At 42.2% G+C, this 17707-nt stretch overlaps 1 long non-coding RNA gene across 1 annotated transcript; it reads left to right on the top strand.

Annotated features, from left to right (window-relative positions):
* Window positions 1-4563: 4563 nt before the first annotated feature.
* LOC132376870 (uncharacterized) lies at window positions 4564-17434 on the top strand. The gene is made up of 2 exons (XR_009506449.1): window positions 4564-4676; window positions 15034-17434. It is a non-coding gene; the product is annotated as an uncharacterized LOC132376870 (long non-coding RNA).
* The last annotated feature ends 273 nt before the right edge of the window (window positions 17435-17707 follow it).

The raw sequence follows: 17707 nt of genomic DNA, 5'->3' as shown, positions 1-17707 counted from the left end.
GTCTGCCTAGTTTAAAAATTAGAAAGAATAAAACACTGAAAAGCAGCCCCCTAGATAACCACTGTGGTTGCTTGTTTATAGGAGGCATCATTTCTAAAACGTATTTCTAAAACGTTTATATTCAAAACTGTCAAGTGGCCAACTGTATTCAGAGAGGCAATAAAAGAAAGAAAACGGAGTATGACTTTTCTGATAAGCTGCCTTTCCTGGTGATCCCCTGTTCTGGCCTTACTTTCCTTCTTCGTCTGTTAATGTAAGGGTTTGCTACCATCAACTTGGTTTTGCCCTGCTCTGAGCAGGTTTCCCTCTGTGCTGTTTCTGCTTTAATTGAAAATCTTTGGTTCCCATCAGCATTCCATTGCAAACTCCGTTTTTCTTGAGAGCTCCTCTATGCTTTCCCTCTTCATTCTTACATTTTCTCCCATCTCTTGGTGCCTGTTGGCCTGTGCTAATGAAAACCATCCTAAACTTCCTTACGCTCGACTCTGTGCCTCCCTGTAGAGCCCAGTACTCTCCATCCTCTCTCCCTATTCTCTCTTTTCAACTAGTCGAAATCCTAGTGGAGGGAGACCATTAGAGATGAAACATCTTGGTATATATTGCTAGTTTTCTATGTCCCCTGGCTTTTCTATGTTTCTGTTGAAACACTCTTGAGAAGTGTCTGATTTCGTTTTCTACATGGGTACCCTTTAAGGCTCAATACTGGAAAAGAAGGGGATCAGAGTGATCAACCCAATGTGGTATCCTAACGTAACAGTTAAGGAAAGCAACAGGCTTTGTGAGACAGCCAGTGATTTGTCCAAAGTCACACAGATAGTAAACGTCAAAGTCAAAAGTGAAATTAGGTCTCCAGACTTGTAGTTCAATACTTTCCCTCATTATTCCATGCTATTTTGAATCTCCTACTCAATTTAGGGGCAAAAGAAATCGAACGCAAAACTTTCCAAAGTTTCTTTTCTTACCTGACATGGTCAGAGAAGAGGAAGCATCCACTGCAGGTACAAGGGATGAGGAGACAACACTAGAGGATGTCTGAGTGGCTGCAGCTGAACGGCGCACGTGTCCAGTACAGAGGTCACTGGTTACTGGTCCAAACAGCTCCACGGAAACCCCAAGGCTCTACCAAGTGGTAGTAGGTTTGGTAGGAGAGTGATGTCACAAAGCAGGCAGTTGAAAGGTATGAGAGAGCCAATAGGGAGGTCCGATCCCCAACAGGAAGGCGGGCTTGGGTGAAGAGAGTGTAGGAGAGCTAAAACAACACCTGAGTTTCTGAGCTCTGGGGAGGAAATCCTAGAAGACAGATTTACCTCCCCCAGGCTCTTCCATTAGGGAAATCATTGCAACATTTCTTACAGACGTTCATTAATACACTGAACTAAGAGTTACTTACATTCTACAGAGTATTCTATTTTATGTATCATATACTTAGAGCTATATAGATCTTATTTAATTAATAATCCTTAGGAAGGAAAGAGCCATCTAGTTTGAACTATTACAGTTGTTCTGAAATCATATGTGTCTAATGAGTGAACTGATAGCAGCTTTTAAGGAGCCAAAGTAGGGATTAAGAAGCTCTCTTTGTAACTTGGTTCAAGAGTAGGGTGAAGTTTCTTGAGTGTACCTTGTGGAGAATGTTGTGGTCCAAGGCTCTTCTCTTTTAGTTTCTTCTCCTTGACTCCTACCTTCCTTGGGCTGGGCTAGGCTGGGGGCCAGGTTGGACTTGCGACTTAACATTTCTCTTCCGCTTTCTCTTTGTTTTTTTTTCTTCCATTATGGGCATTGCTTCGAGGACAAGCCTTGATCTTGCATTGGACGTTACTTCCTGTCAACTTCCAGCAGCAGGAGTCTTCTTTTCAGTGCTTGATGCCTCACGAAATAGACTCTGCCCGTTGGCAGCAAATACCAGAGAGCTAGGAGACAGAGCTGGTTGCAGACCTTTCCTCTTCCAGCCTTTGGTTGCAATTGTTTGGCCCGTAATTTGCTAGCTCTAGTTCCTTGGGCCACACAGGTATCCTGCCATCTCCAGCTCTTGTTATATGTGAGAGACATTCTGAACACTGTCCCTTTTTCTTTGCACAGAAGTATATACAGTGTGGCAGTTACTGTAATCTCCTCCGCCTTGCAAACAGCCACTCTAGAATCTTGGACCTCTAGGACTCTCTGTCTTGCATGCTTGGGGGCAAGGCCAAGCAAAATGAAGAGGAGAATAATTAGAGAAAGAGGAGGACGTTGGTGGAGAATTGGGAGCAGGTAAGGTGAAAAGGGCACAGGAGAAAAGAGATGCATGTAGACTTTTTGGTTTCTGTGGGAAACAGGTTGACACACTTGGGCCTCATTTGGTATTAACAGAACAGAGAGTTAAAGATCTAAGTAGCTAGATAGTGTGCAGCAACTGCCATGAAGTCTGTACACTGAAGAGAACAGTCTCACATCTAGTTTTCATTTTGTTTTATGTCATAGTACCTTATTTATAGCATTCACTGGTGTGTTTGTAGAATACAGATGTTTTCAAATGCTCTGGTTTTGTCTACATGGTTATCTCCTTGTCCTGTTTGTAAGGAATCCAACATTGTAAGACATATTGCATGTTTTTCTCTTGACGACTGTTGACCTTGAAGCGTCATGAGCTAACTTGAGCTGTTGGATTCTGTGGAGAAACGTTCAAAAGGGTCTATGAAAAAGGCACTGTGGTGAGTCGCATTATGCACCCGAGCGTAAGGAGCAGATATCTGCCACCAGCCCAGCTTGGCCTGGATTGCCTCTGTTTTAGTTCCCCTGGTCAGTGCTTTTCTCCCTAACCACTCTTGTGACTGTGATAATGTGAGTAAGGGCGGAGTTGCTAATGATCTATGTGTGAGGTAAGCTGGTTTGAGGGAGGAAATCTATGGACCTAGTCATTTTCCTTGGTGGTAAGCTTTCAGGGGTGCAGAGATTGATCTTCCTGGGGCCTTTTCTGGTCCCAGGAAGATATCGCATAGATGGGACCCCCCAAGACACACATTGAATCTTTAGGCCTGTTTTTCCTATTATGAGGTACGAGTTTCTTCACTGATGGGGATGATGCTTATCTGAGAAGAAATTGTGAAAGGTGGTGTAGTGTAGAGGTGTGGCTTCAGCTTTTAAGTTTTCCTCCAGGTTTTTCCCCTAAGCTTCCTACTTCGGACGGCCTACTTACATGATACTAGTAGGTGATGTCCGGCTAACAACTTCCTAAATATACCTGCAAGCCAGATCAGTGTCTCTTTTCTCTGTATTCCCATGGAAGTCAAGAGTCCCGCCGAATTTTCCATCGAAACAGTTGATTTGTGTTGTCTCTAGGAATTCTAAAGGGCGTACCGTTGCTTCCTAACCGGTGTCATTTGGGAGATCCGCCTCTGTACGTTCAAATGATTAATTTTGAGACTTTGCTCATGTGTGCAGTAGTAAACCCTTGAATTCCCTAAGACCTTCCTTTCCTCCATCTCCTACCCCATTAAGCCCGCTTCAGTTCATCTCCTGAATTTCTTTGGAATCTGTCAGCCAGCTCTTCCTCAACTTCCTAATACTGAACTTGCCTGTCTGTTGCGATTAGGTCCTAACTAGTGTCCATATATCTTGTTTCCTTCCAATCCACTCTTCACACAAGAAACCTTCAAAGCAAGTTGGAACGGTGCTCATAAACATCGCTCACAAACATTGTTTTGAGAATAGAAAACACACTGTTGGCCTTTAAGACTCTGCGTGGTCTAGAATCCTCTCTGCTTCTCTAGTCCCATCTTGTGCCACTTTTGCCCTCACTTTCTATGCTTCAGATACACTGAATTAACCTTAGTTCTCACTCATCTGACAGAAGTCAGTTCAGATACTATTTTTCACTGTGATTCCTAGCATTAAGGAATTTGATTATCAGGTTTTGTATGAGGACTATTTCATCAGGGGTACAGAAGTTCTGGCCATCTCTGGTTTTGGATATCCCTTATTTGTTGAGACCTTTGCGTTGTTTGGTGGCCTTTTGTCTGTTTTCCAGATGGGAAAACAGGAACAAGGGAAGTATAGGTTATTACTAGGTGGGGTTGAACAAGTGGAGCAGCAAACTGCAAAGCAGAAAGAAGAGGGACGTACTATAGAGGGATATGACTTCCATTCTCAAGGCGCCTGCATCCTGTGCAGGGAGACAGCCTAACATAAAATGTGCCTAACAACAAATATATTGACTTCTTACTAAAAATCTCCAGTTCATAGAACCGAGGGGTTTGTACCTTCTCCTTTAAAAGTGATAGTCCTGGGACTTCCCCGGTGGTCCCGTGGTGAAGACTCTGCGCTTGCAATGCAGCAGGCGTGGGTTCAATCCCTGGTTGGGGAGCTAAGATCCCACATGCTGCGCAGCCAAAGAAATTTTTTTCGAACGTTATACTCCTGTATTATTGGCTTTAGTGGTTTCGATTTTGTTTTACTGTTAAGAAGATTTCAGTTTATTTACCGGGAACAAACAACACATAATGTAAAAATAGTTTCCCAGAAACGATTTCCATCATTCTCTTCTTCCCTTTCTCCCGCAGACTGGTGTTTCACCTTGACAAGTTCTCTGTCATTCCATAGGAAAGCTGTCTGGCTTGGAGGTTGCAATCCCAGGGAATTTTTCATCAGCGGGGAAGTCTCCATCACTACAGAGGGATCAAGGGAGAAGTCAGTCCCTGGTAAGTGAGATGCTCCCCCTAAACACCAACACAGCAGTCGTGTACCTTTCAAGGGGTTCAGGGGCAAGATGGGCAAGGCATTTCTACTAACTCTTCTTAAGGATCACGGACAGTGCCCTGTGCTACGAGGTAAGCGGTGACTGTTGTAGTTCTTACTGGTGATCCTTTCCTGTCACTGATTCTCGGCTTTCTTTGTATTTCATAGGACTGTTGTCAGTCCAATACAAAATGAGTCTTATTTTTAAAAACCTGAAATGTTTTACAGAGCCTAGCATTCTCATATAGGGTCCTTTCCATTCTCCCCACTTTCCCGAGAGGCCAAGAACACTTCACACCATGAACTAGGAGAGGGGGTAGAGCCCTTTCTGATGAAATACATCAACAAAGACAGAGTCTTAGCCTGCTTGCTCTCTGGACAGGATCTCGGACCACAAGGTCTTCACTCCTGGTGTAAATGAAGGAAGTGAGGACAGTTCAACTGGCACTCTCATAACAAGAGTTCTGAAACACCTTCCAAAGAGACTATAGCAGTAGATGAGGGAAGGGAGTGCTACAGTGTGGCAGTACCGGGGGAACGATCGGCTACAGCAGTGAAAAGTGTGGTACCGATTGGTGTGCTCTCGGGGTTCTTGTACATGTAGCATAGATGACCTCTACAGTGGCCCTCCCACCTTCCCACCTGCATTAGGTGTTCTTTTTTTTTGTAATTTATGTTTATGTATTTATTTACTGTTTGAACTTATTTATTCTACGTATTTATTTTTTTGGCCGCACTGGGTCTCTCATTGCTGTGCACGGGCTTTCTCTAGTTGGCGGCTAGCGGGGGCTACTCTTGGTTGCGGTGTGCGGGCATCTCATCGCGGTGGCTTCTCTTGTTGCGGAGCATGGGCTGTAGGCACGTGGGCTTCGGTAGTTGAGGCTCACGGGCTCTAGAATGCAGGCTCCGTCGTTGTGGCACATGCGCTTAGTTGCTGCACGGCATGTGGGATCTTCGCAGACCAGGGCTCGAACCCGTGTCCCCTGCATTGGCAGGCGCCACCAGGGAAGCCCTAGGTGTTCTCATATAGAGTCTAAAAACAGAGAGCACTGAGAGAAGGTAGTGGTTATTAAAGGCTCAGGATCTAAATTCTACCTGTCTCTACACCCCTTCCCAGCTGTCGATTTGACCCCATTTTTCAATGCTGACCTCATTGTTCAACTTTTCTCTGCCGTCTGTATACTCACCTTGAAAACTTGTTTCTGTGATGCGTTGAGCAGACACAGGGTGGCAGATTGCAGAGGTGGAAGCTGGTGGTCGGATATTTGTGGGCTGAATCTCCTTCAGTCCCATTCCCATTTCTGGTTGCCCAGAGGCCCTACTTCCTGTGTGTGACGCAGAGCCCTAGGATTGCGGGCAGGAGCCAAGTTCTCCATACAGTAAAGACCCCAGTGTGCCTTGGTTATAGTAATATACCTGGCTTCCTTCCTGGCAGGGAAGTGACAGGCGGCTCTGCCCCTGATTTGTTCGTGGGCCTCCTGATCCAGCAGTTCCCTTGGCTCTGCCCCTGTCGTCAGCTGCCCCTAGGATAACTCTGAGCCCTAGCCACTTCTCTGGTAGATTTCCCTATTCCCCCACTACAGTCACACCTGAATAAGGCGACTCAGACCTTTCAGAGATGTGTCCTGAACCTCTTGTTTTCTGAAATACCTATCTGGTGGTTGTGAGACTTAAGGCCAGCGTCCCCGAGAGACTTTTTCTATTTCTCCTAGTAAACCTAGACTCCTCTTCTGTCACCTTCAACTCTACTCCAATTGTGTTCTTTCAACCCAGACCTCTGACCCTGCTTTTTACTTCTGCCATTTCATCCTCACTCCTGCTTCCTTTCCTAAATCCATACGTCTCTTTTGGCCTTCCTAGCCCTGGGCCAAGTTCCTTCCTCTTTGCTCAGTTTTTACCCCTTTCCTTCATTCTCCCATCCAACTTTCAGTCCTTCCTTTCTCACGCCCCAGTTAGCAGCATCTGAAAATTCGAAAGGTTTGTTACTCGTCTATTAATTGTATTCCATTTACTTATTCAGTTCTATACCTGTCTTACCTGTGTATGGAAGAACAGCTGGTAGCCAAGGTGGCACCAAGAATCCTAGCAGCTCTCACTTGACGTATCCGTAGTAGACAGCAATTTCCATTTCTTTTTCCCTCTCAGTGAAAAATTGCAGCTTCCCCGAAGAGGTGTATCTGGCAGCATTCTCACGTTGTTGAGCCCGCCTCTTCATGGCCTCTCGCTCTGGCCTCTGCTCTTGTTCGATGGGCTTTGACATGACTGGCTCAGGCACATTGGGTTCCCTCCATGGAACTCGTTGCTTGCTGAAGTCTTGGCATAGAAGTTGGGTTTGGAGCTTGGATGGGGACTGGCGCTTAGTCACAGCAGGGGGAACAGGCTTCCCGCTGGAGAGGAGCGCCAGATGAAGTTTTGTAGGGTGCAGGCCTAAGAGCAGCAGACTGAGGGGACACGAGGCTGGGTATGGTTGGTCCAAGCCGGTTGGGTTGGGTTGGTCACAGTTGGCTGAGCTGGTTTGGCGGGACCTGGCAGAGAGGCAGGAACTGGCTGGGATGAATTGACTGCAGCAGGTTGCGCTGAGTCAGTAGAACCAGGCTGGGCACGGTAAGCCCCAGCAGGCCGATGTGAGGCCAGAGACTGTGGCCTCTGAGGAGCGGGTCGAGCTTGAGGCTTGTCCCAGGCAGAAAAAGGCAGAGGTATCAACTTGACCTTCCCAGGAGGAGGCCGCTCATACTGGGATGAGGATAGACACTCTGTTTCAGCACTGCTGACTGATTTCTGGGCTTCGACTTGAGTTTTCTCAGCACTCTTACCCTCATGTGGGGTATGCCGCCATGGCTGGATGGCTGGGGGTCTTTGGGGTTGCTTGAATTTCCCAAGACCCGACAGGAAGAGAGCCCAGTTTTCTTATCATCCTTCTTCCCCAGCGCATGAAGAACCTTCACAGACTCCAGCATGCGCATGCCTAGGGAGGTTCGAGGCTTTTTAAAGCTCAGTTTGGTGTTTTTTTCGCTTCGTCTCGGGAATTGTTGGCTTCTCTTCTGCCTTGACTTTGTTCCCTGACTGCTTGTTCTCTTCAGCCTTGTTTCTCCCTCTGGTCCTTTTGGTCTTTTCCTGCCCGTGGCTCTTAGTTTTGCTGATCTTTCTGGATGCAGCTTTCTGAGGTTTGCCTTGAGAGTGCTTGGCCGTGTTCACAGGAGCCCTGTCACTGACTGCAGCGTGGCAGGTAACCACTTCTCCCCCTAACAGGCACTCTGGTTTCTTTGGCTGGATTTTGGCCTTGGGAGCGCCACTGATAGGCTCAGAGGCTTTCTGTTTGTTCTTCCTGGGTTGATCAGAGGGAACCTTTATGACACTTGGCTTTTCCTGCACCTGATTCACCTTAAAGGCTCTGGCGTCTTTGGCTTTGATCCCGTTGGGACCTTGGGATTGATCAAGATCTTTCAAAGAACTAAAGAGCTGGGGAAGGTGAATATCCTCCGCCAGTGTAGTAATGTCTGCAAAACCACTGCTGGATTCGATCCCATTTTCGAGTGTCCCTAGGTCCTCACGACTCAGGCTGTTCTTTCCCAGATCAGCATTTTCAGAACCAGGCTGCTCCTCTTGGCTGAGGGGATCGGTGCAGGCCAGCGGCTGGTGAATATCAGGGATTCCTAAAGGGAGTAGTGGAGGATCTTGGTTTTCTTTTGGGATGTGTTAGGCATCCAGAATCTTTGAAAGCTTGGTTTTAATATCATCCACGTTCTTACTCTCTATTTGTCCCTGGCTTGGAGCTGGAGGCAGGGCCAGGAGACGCCTGGCACTCTGGACTGGAGCTGTCCCTGAAATGTCCCCAAGTTCAGATGCTGGGTTACTCTCAAATATGTGACTGTTTCTGCTACTGCAGGACTTGGGGAGTTCTTGAGTTTGTGTCACACAAAATGTCTGGCTTGGAGGTTGCAATCCCAGGGAATTTTTCATCACCTGGGATGTCTCCGTCACTACAAAGGAATCAAGGTAAAAGTCCAGTCCCTGGTAAGTGAGATGCTCCCGCTAAACTCCAACACAGCAATCATGTACCGTTCAAGGTACATGATTGCTGTGTTGGTGTTTAGGGGCAGGATGGGCGAGGCATTTCTAGTAACTCTTCTTAAGGATCATGGACAATGCCCTGTGCTACGAGATAAGCGGTGACTGTTGTAGTTCTTACTGGTGATCATTTCATGTCACTGATTCTTGGCTTTCTTTGTATTTCATAGGATTGTTATAAGTCCAATACAAAATGAGTCTTATTTTTAAAAAACTAAAGTGTTTTACAAAGCCTAGCATTCTCATGTAGAGTCTTTCCAATTCTCCCCACTTTCCTGAGAGGCTAAGAACACTTCACACCATGAACTAGGAGAGGGGGTAGAGCCCTTTCTGATGAAATACATCAACAAAGACAGAGTCTTAGCCTGCTTGCTCTCTGGACAGGATCTCGGACCACAAGGTCTTCAATCCTGGTATAAATGAAGGAAGTGAGGACAGTTCAACTGGCACTCTCATAACAAGAGTTCTGAAACACCTTCCAAAGAGACTGTAGCAGTAGATCAGGGAAGGGAATGCTACAGTGTGGTAGTACAGGGGGAATGATCGGCTACAGCAGTGAAAAATGTGGTACCTATTGGTGTGCTCTCGGGGTTCTTGTACATGTAGCATAGATGACCTTTACAGTGTCCCTCCCACCTTCCCACCTGCATTAGGTGTTCTTTTTTTTTTTTTTAATTTGTTTATTTATTTTTTGAACTTATTTATTTTATGTATTAATTTTTTTGGCTGCACTGGGTCTTCATTGCTGTGCACGGGCTTTCTCTAGTTGCGGCTAGCGGGGGCTACTCTTGGTTGCGGTGTGCGGGTTTCTCATTGCAGTGGCTTCTCTTGTTGCGGAGTATGGGCTCTAGGCGCATGGGCTTCAGTAGTTGTGGCTCCCGGGCTCTAGAATGCAGGCTCAGTAGCTGTGGCACATGCGCTTAGTCGCTCCACTGCATCTGGGATCTTCCCTGACCAGGCCTCGAACCCGTGTCCCCTGCCTTGGCAGGCGGATTCTTAACCACGGCGCCACCAGGGAAGCCCTAGGTGTTCTCATATAGAGTCTAAAAACAGAGAGCACTGAGCGAAGGTAGTGCTTATTAAAGGCTCAGGATCTAAATTCTACCTGTCTGTACACCACTTCCCAGCTGTAGATTTGACCCCATTTTTGAATGCTGACCTCATTCTTCAACTTTCTTGCTGTTTGTGGGGCTTGCACTTTGGCATTTTCTTAAAAGCTAAACATAAACTTACCATATGACCCAGCAATTCCAGTCCTGCGTATATATGCAAAAGAAATGAAAACCTATGTCCACAGAAAAACTTTTACAAAAATGTTCATAGCAGCATGATTCACGTTATCCGGAAAAAAAAAAAAAAATGAAACAATCCAAATGTCCAACAACTGGCAACTGGATAAACAAAATGTGGTAGAGCCATACAGTGGAATACTAACCAGCAATAAAAAGGAGTACTGGTACACACTATAACAAGGATGAATCTTGAAAACATCATGCTAAGAAGCTAGATGCAAAGACTAGATATTATATAATTCTATTTACATGAAATGTGCAGAAAAGGAAAAAGGCAGATTGGAGGTTGTCTGGGGCTGGGAATGTGGATTGATTGCAAACAGGTATAAGGGACTTTTCTGGGTAACAGAAGTGTTCTAAAACTGGATTGTGGTGATGATTGCACAGCTCTGTAAATTTACTAAAAATAATTGAATTGTATACTTAAAATGGATGTATTTTATGGTATGTAAATTAAACTTCTATAAAGTGTTTTAAAAATCTCTGTAAAGATATGCCAGAACAAGTCACACTGAGTAGCTCTGGAAAGGAAAGATGGGTGCCTGGGAAACGGGAGAGGGAAGACACTGTATCAAATACTCCTTTCTATATTTTTAATTTTGTACCATGTATTGTCAGTTTAAGAAATGAGAATAAACAAAACAAAAACTTACAAGGAAGAGTGTGGCAATAAAGGTTTAATGGCTTTGGTGAGTTCAATAGGAGTAAAACATATGTTAGGCCATAGAAATGTTCTAGCTTACAGAAAGGAAGATGATAAATCCTCTGTCACCATCTGAAGCACAACATGCTTAGTTCAAAGGGACATGCTTAAAAACAGGATGTCAACAAATAGACCCAGAAGCTGTCAACTTAGGAAAGGGGAGTAGAAAGGATGACCTGTGAGAAATGGTTCAAAGAGTGAAGACCTGAGGGAAAATACTTCAGGGAAGGAAGTGGGGACCTGAGAGGTAGAAGATTAGGTCTCTTTTGTGTCTTCAGAGAGCAGAACTGGAAGCAGAGCCAGGAAGTCTAGTACAGGCAGATTTTGGATCTTTTTAAGTTTTAAAACCTTTGCCAGCTGGAGCCTTAGACAAATGGAACAAGTTGCCAATGAGCGGCAAGTGAGTGGTGGAGCTGTTGAAGCAGAGGCTGGAGCACCCTGTGGAGCAGAGGCAGCGGAAGTGTTGACGGTCCCTTCCGAGAACGAGTCTGAGAACCTCTGGCACTTCCAGAGGACATGGTATGCACCGCTGGGTGTAAAGCACACACGTTTACATCTGATTAAATGAGGGAGGAGCCTTGGTGTATGTGTTTCTGCTTCTAGTTTCAATCTTTCTGATTAAGTTCATTCCTGCCTATAAAACGGTAAACATTTAAAAATAGAAAATAGTCTAAAAATAAATTCTTTCTCAACAAAATGTATCTAGTTAGCCCTCTAGGATGGTGAAAATCAAAAGGACAGACGCCAACAAGTGTTTTCAAGGATGTGGAGAAATGGGAACCTTCATACATTGCTGCTAGGAATGCAAAATGGTAACAATACTTTGCATAACAGTCTGGTAGTTCCCCAAATGGTTAAATATAGAGTTAACTGTATTATCCAGAGTATATCCATTCATCGGCATATGCCCAAAAGAAATGTAAAATACGTCCACACAAAAACTTGTACATGGATGTTCACAGCAGCTTTGTTAATAGTAGCCAAGCAGTGGAAGAAATGCAAATGTCCAGTAACTGATGAATAGATAAGTGAAATATGTGCATTCATACAGTGGAATATGATTTGGCCATAAAAAGGAATGAATACATGCTACAGTGTAGATGAACTCTGAAAATATTAAGTGAAAGAAGCCAGTCACAAAAGATCACATGTTGTATGATTCCATTTACATGAAATGTCCAGAATAATGAAATCTATAGAGACAGAAAGCAGATTAGTAACCACAGCCGGGGCAGGGGCTGGGGCAGGGGTGGGAGATTGGGAGAAATGAGTGACTGCTAATGTACATAGGGTGCTTATGGTAGGTGTTGAAAATGTCTTAAAATTAAACTGGGGTGATGGTTGCACAGCTCGGTGAATACACTGAAACACACTTAACTGTACGCTTTAAATAGGTGACTTTTATGGTATGTTAAGGATCTCAAGAAAGCTATAACAATGTGTTTATTCATGTACGCAAACTAAAATACATGTCGATTATGAAGCCTTATTTGGAGAAAAAAGCTTCTCGGGCTCTCTGTTCTTACATCTTCTGTTACTGAATCAGGGGTACAAGAACAATGGAAGGTGACCAACAGCGTCATTTCCATTTAACAGTGGACAGTCCCAACAAAAATGTGGGCGCTGGGTATTGTACGTTTGGTGCAGTGCTACACACACTACGGCTAGCACTAAGTGCAAACCGTCAGAACCGTGCCGTCACGCTAATTTGACTTCCACAGATTCAATCAATAACCACAATTCACAGGTCTGCACTGTGTGTGACAATTTGTGCTGAGGACCCACCATGGGATAGAACATAGAACTGTTGCTGAATTCATTTACAGATGCCGTCGGTAAACCACAACAATCCACTTTCCTTAGTCCGTGGGAGAGTCTCAGGCATTTCCTCTAATGATCTCATCATCCCTTAGCGCCTGGATGTGAATCAACCCACTCTGTTCTCTGCAACTGGGCTTACGCATAAAGATTGAAGTGACTACAAGTCAACTCACATTATCAGCTACCATGATTTAAGCTTTCTGTTGCAGAGAGTCTTGAAAGGAGATACACACTGGCTGGCTTCTTCTGTTATAATTTCTATTATTGTGAGAGTAAACTCACCTGTTAATGCCTTATTACAACGGGGGAGAAAGTAACTGCCACCATCTCAGAGATGTTTCAGGCTTTTTGTAGTACTTTTTAGTTTAATTAAAATCTAGGTGAAATTCATTCCCGTGTTCATTGATCAGACAAACCATCATAGAGACCCAGGGGGGGAAAAAAGAAAAGCTTTTCAATTAAATAATGACTTTTTAGGTGGAAACTGAACTTAGGAAAACATCTCTAATATAGGGAAAAGGCTGTATTTTCTTACATCACCTTATACAGCTATTCTTCATGTATGAAGATTGTTATTGCTGACCTTCTGCCGGCAAGGTGCCTGCTGAAAGATGCTTTTCTTTCAGAAAAATGGGTTTATGCTCATTTATTTATAACCACTAAAGTTTAGGACCAGAGATACACATTGATAAGACAGAGTCAAAATTAGAAATACAGTCGATGGCACCAAAAGACAGTCTTTTCTTGTGAAAAGTTTTTAGATATGCACCGTTCAAACTGGCAACTGGCGTTTCAGTACGAAAACGTACTAGCTCGTCTGCCCCCAAAATAACATTCTGACGTAGATTTAATTCTGAAAGGCAAGATTAGAACTTCTAAAAGCAGGAACTAAGGTGATAACTGTCTAGTAGTCACCATCAGAAAATCAGAACTGGTCAATTACTTCTGCAAGTATGGTAGATGATAACTCTAATATATCCTCCCCCTCAAATCAAAAATGCATTGCGCCTGCAGAATGGTCCTCAGAAAATTCCTTTTCATACATGAATGAGTAAAGATTGCAGAGACATAACGAATCTGAATAATGCCAAAATTCCAAGTATGGCCATGAGACTGTAGAGTTAAAATGTAATGGAAGTACTTGTCATTAGAACCGAGGTCAAGAAACTAACAGGATGGTAAGGTTCCCAGATAGTGGCTGGGTTTGGGGTAGAAAAGAAAGAAAATCAAGCGCTAAAGTCCTCAATTAATATACAGGAAAAACTGGAAGGTTAGCAAATGATCATTAAAATCTTGTAGAGGGTGGTAGAGCTAGATGACTTAAGTCCCAAAGGATTTTCTATCAGGTTTGAAAAATTATGGTCTGGAAGTGACCCTCTCACTCTCTTTGCTTCTCTGCATTCTCTGAAATCTTTCCTCTTAGCTTTAGTATTTGTGAGGATTATGATCACCTTTTTTACATGGATGGCTCTAAAATCTTTATTCCACTCATGACATACTCATGAGGTCATACGTAGCTATGTTTTTAGATAGTTTCACTTGGATGTTTTGATCTAACTTCAACTTTAATCAATAAAACTCCTTCATATTTCAGTCAGAATTAGTTTCCTCTTCCAATCTCTCCATTTTGATAAGGTGTTTGCATAGTATTTTAGTTGCTTTGGGTAGAAATTTCAAAAGAACCACGGCTATTAATTACCAAGTCCAAGTGATGAGAGTCCAGCTTAGTTTCTTCTCATAAATTAATTGATGAATATCACTTTCTTATTTAAAAATCTCTGCTGACAATTAGCTAAACATTTGGCAATAAAATTATATCTAGACACACAAAATAAATTCCATGTGGATTAAGTGTTTAAATGCATTGCCCTCCACCCTAAATAAGTATTAAAAAAAAAAAAAAAGAGAATACTTTTTTATAATCTTGTGGTTGGGGACATCTTTCTTAGCATGGAAAAAAGAAATAAAGAAGTTGAGTACACAACAATGCTATTACACTATTAATACAATATCAATAATGCTCAAGAATTAATAAGAAAAATTCTTCAGAGAAAAATGGGCAAAGGATCTAAGCAGCTAATTCTCAAAACAAGAAATGTAAAGAGCAATCTCTGAAACCTAATATTTAAAAAATGCAATTTAAAGCAATGAGTTTTTTCACACATTAGATTAGCAAATATTAAAAAGACTGATACTACCCATAGTTGGCAAAGGAATGAAGAAACACATCCTCTCATACTTTTGGTGGGCACATATATTTGTACAAAATTCCCGGAGGGCACATAGTTAGAGGTGGGGAGGTCTACAGATTACTGACAGTCTTTTAAATTTCTATTATTAATGATCTACTTAGGATTTAAAACTTCTTGGTCAACTCTGTTAATTTATATTTTCTTAGAAAATCACCCATCTAATTTCGGTTTTAAAATATATCAGCCTAGGGCTTCCCTGGTGGCGCAGTGGTTGAGAATCTGCCTGCCAATGCAGGGGACACGGGTTCGAGCCCTGGTCTGGGAGGATCCCACATGCCGCGGAGCAACTAGGCCCGTGAGCCACAACTACTGAGCCTGCGCGTCTGGAGCCTGTGCCCCGCAACAAGAGAGGCCGCGACAGTGAAAACCCCGCGCACCGCGATGAAGAGTGGCCCCCGCTTGCCACAACTAGAGAAAGCCCTCGCGTAGAAACGAAGACCCAACACAGCCAAAAAAATAAAATAAATAAATAAATAAAATCCAGCCATTCATATTAAAAAAAAAAAAAAGGAAAAAAATATATATATATATCAGCTTAAAGTTGCATACAGTAATCTTTTTAAAAAAAACACTTCTTTGACTGTGGTTATACCCTTCCATACTATTAGTGTTGATCCTTTTCTCATGGTCAGAATAACCAGAGATTTGGTCTATTTTTTTTTTGAAAGAACCAGATCTTGGTTATATCGATCAATTCTGGGGACTGATTTATAGAATGCTTATTTCAATTGTTTCCTAGTTGAGTTTGTTGAACTAAAATATCAGTGAAGGCTATACATTTTCCTCTCAATATAGATTTAGTCACATCCCGTAAGTTTTGGATATGTGCTTTTACTGTCATTAATGAAAAAAATTCTATAATCTCAATTTTTAGTTCTCCTGTAGCCCAAAAGCTTAGACTGTTTTAAAATGTTTATTTAAGGAAAAAGTTATAGTTGTTAAATTCCAACCTTATTGTACTGTGGTTAGAGAATATAAGCTTAGTTAGAAATGTTCTACTTTGCGGATTTATCAACATTTTGCCTAAATGTACAGTTAATTTTTGTAAATATTCCGTGGGCATTTGGAACAACTGTGGCTGCTGTGTTTTGGGAATAAAGTTTTCTATAGATACTTTAAATCAAACTTCTTAATATTGCTATTAAAATCTTCCATATCTTTTATCTGTTATATGTCAAAATCTGATAAAAACAATGAAAATATCCCATTCTTGTACTTTTGTCACGTTGTGTATTGTAATTATGTCTGGATGAACATATGAATGCACTCTGGTTGAAAGCACAGCAGTAATTTTGGAAGTCTCTGAAAGACTCTTTCTTCCCTTGGAAATTACAGAGTGGAGATAGGGTAGATTCTCAAGACAAGTAACATTTAATTAGAAATGACCCCAAAACGCTACCTTTCCATGGTATAGAAACTTGTATTTCTAATCCGGAAAAACTATAAATTATTGGCAGAAAGGTGGAAGTATAGGAATTTTCATGCATTGCAGGTAGGAATATAGACTGGAAATTAATTTGGTACTAATGTAGAAAATTAAGTATACATATAGCTTATGATCCAAGATTTCCACTTCTGGGTCTGTGCAACAAAGGTAGTCTCACAAGGTCCATAAGGCAATATGGACAAGGATGTGCACTGCTGGTGTTTTGCCTTGTTGGGAATTGACGGCGACCTGGGTGTCCATTACAGGGCAAGTGCATAGGTAGATTGGTAGATGCACTCCATGGAGTACTATGCAGTGATCAGAAACCTGAATTAGACGTATGTATAGCAATGTGATGAATCTTAAAAATACAAGCTTAGTGAAAATAACAAAAGTAATGACATACCTTTTATATACATTGAAAATACATGACAACACAGAATACATATTTTGTAAGAACTCTTGTAAGCCAAAAGATATTTACATAACAAGGCCAGTTCCGACGGGAGGACAGGAATGAGGATGGGATATGGGAATGAAATTTTAAAAAGAGAGGCCATGAACCTAGGAGTATACTTAACTCAACTCTTGGCAGCTGAAGTTAAAAAAATTTTTTAAACTTTATCTTGGCATAGAAACTGCGTACTAATTCTATGCTTTCGCTCTGCTTCTAGAAGGATTTGTTATGACTAGATTGGAGGTTCAAACAGGTACTTTAGGCAGAAACTAGAACACAATGAAAAGCTTGAGAATTCTCTCTTCCAGCTCATAACTAACGTTTTATGTTTGATCAGTCTGGCTGAGGTCACTTTTTAATTAATGTCACAAAGAAATTTTTATGGTTTCATAGTAGAAAAGATGTGCTTCTTGTTTAAAAAAAAACATGAAAAATTTTTTTTAAAAAAAGTATAATCCCATAATCTTAAAATAATCTGCTAATATTTAATTTTGATCCAGTCATATAAATACATGTAAATATTATATCTTGCTTTTTACCTCTTAGCATATAATGAAATGTATCCTTGGGTTCCAAGATACTGCTTTGGACTGTTGTTTCTCTCCATATATGTGTGATTGTGAAGAGTGATACGAAATTAGCCTGTTTTATAAAAATGTAAGAAACACTGGTAAACATTTAATTAAATATTACTAAAGCTCTCATTTTATTCTCTCATGGAGGTCTCTTTGTTTGGTAGTTAGTTTGTGTTGTTCATTTGCCCCACTGCTGAAAACGTGGGCAACTGGAAATAATGAGAGGTCAAAAATACAGAGAAATTATTCATCTTCAGCTTTTTCTCTGTAAACAAAAACTGTTAAATATGGCTTCTTTTGTACTGACAGTAGTAAACTATCCCTTTTCTTTGATCCCAGTATACACCCAGACATTGAGAGAAAAAGATGGGAAAGGGAGGGGGAAAGAAAGAAAAAACAA

The sequence above is a fragment of the Balaenoptera ricei genome, chromosome 13, assembly GCF_028023285.1.
Source record: "Balaenoptera ricei isolate mBalRic1 chromosome 13, mBalRic1.hap2, whole genome shotgun sequence".
NCBI classification, from domain to species: Eukaryota; Metazoa; Chordata; class Mammalia; order Artiodactyla; family Balaenopteridae; genus Balaenoptera; species Balaenoptera ricei.
Note: the sequence above shows the minus strand (reverse complement) of the source record. Positions and strands in the feature narration are given on the sequence as shown.